The sequence below is a fragment of the Octopus bimaculoides genome, chromosome 22, assembly GCF_001194135.2.
Source record: "Octopus bimaculoides isolate UCB-OBI-ISO-001 chromosome 22, ASM119413v2, whole genome shotgun sequence".
Classification (NCBI taxonomy): domain Eukaryota; kingdom Metazoa; phylum Mollusca; class Cephalopoda; order Octopoda; family Octopodidae; genus Octopus; species Octopus bimaculoides.
The window spans coordinates 13,415,095-13,416,490 of record NC_069002.1 but is presented as its reverse complement, the minus strand read 5'-3'; positions in this window follow the sequence as shown (position 1 = coordinate 13,416,490).

Genomic DNA, 1,396 nt, shown 5'->3' with positions numbered 1-1,396 from the left:
ATACGTACGAACGGACTAACCAAAGAATGAATCAAGAAAGAACTAAAGAACAAACGAACGACGAACGAAGTACGTAAATAAATATGAACGATCGATCGAACAAACGAACGAACGAACGTACGAAATAACGAACGAACGTACGTACGTAGGCACAAGAAGACGAGAGAACAAACGTACGTACGGATGTACGTTAGTAAGTACGTACGAATGAAAGAACGAACGAACGAACGTGCGTAAGAACGAACGAACGACTAACGTACGTACGTACGAACGAACCAATGAACGAAAGATCGAACAAACAAAAGAAAGAACGAATGAAAGAAGAACGAACGTAAGTATGAACGTATGTACGAATGAAAGAACGAACGAACGAGGAAACGAACGTACCTAAGTACATACGTACGTACGTACGTACGAATGTACGTACGTACGTAAATACGTAGCTAAGTTCGTATGTACCTACGAATGAAAGAAGCCACAAACGAACAAAAGAACGAACGAACGAAAGAACAAGCGGACTTACGTACGTACTTACGAATGAACGAACGAACGTACGTACGTAGGTGCAAACGAGCGAACGCATATACGTACGTATGTACGAACGAATGAACGAACGAACGACCGAAAATACTTTCGTACGTTCGAACAAAAGAACGAACGAACGAAACGACGAACTTACGTACGTACTTACGAACGAACTTACGAACGAATGAACGTACATACGTACGTATGTACGTACGAACGAACGAACGTACGTTTGTACGTACGTAAGTACGTAGGAACGAACGAACGAACGAACGAACGAATGATCGAACGAACGTACGAACGTATGTTCGTAAGAACGAAAGAAAGAACGAACGAATGAGCGTACCTACGTACGAACGAATGAACGATTGAACGAAAGAACGTACGTACGTACGTACGATGGGACGAACGAAGGAACAAAAAAACTAACGAAGGAACGACGAACGTACGTACGACCGACCGAACGATCGAACGAACGTACGAACGTATGTTCGGAAGAACGAAAGAAGGAACGAACAAAAGAACGAACGAATGAACGTACCTACGTACGAACGAATGAACGATTGAACGAAAGAACGTACGTACGATGGGACGCACGAACGAACAAAAAAACTAACGAAGGAACGATGAACGTACGTACGACCGACCGAACGAACGAACGAACGTATATACTTACGTGCGTACGTACGAACAAGCGAACGATCAAGCGAACGAACGATTGAAAGAACAAAACAACGAAAAACGAACGTATGTCTGTACGTACGTTCATACGTACGAATGAACGAACGAACGAACGTACGAACGAAATAACGAACGACCGAACGATCGAAGGAGCGTACGAACGAACTAAATTACCTATGTACGTACGTAT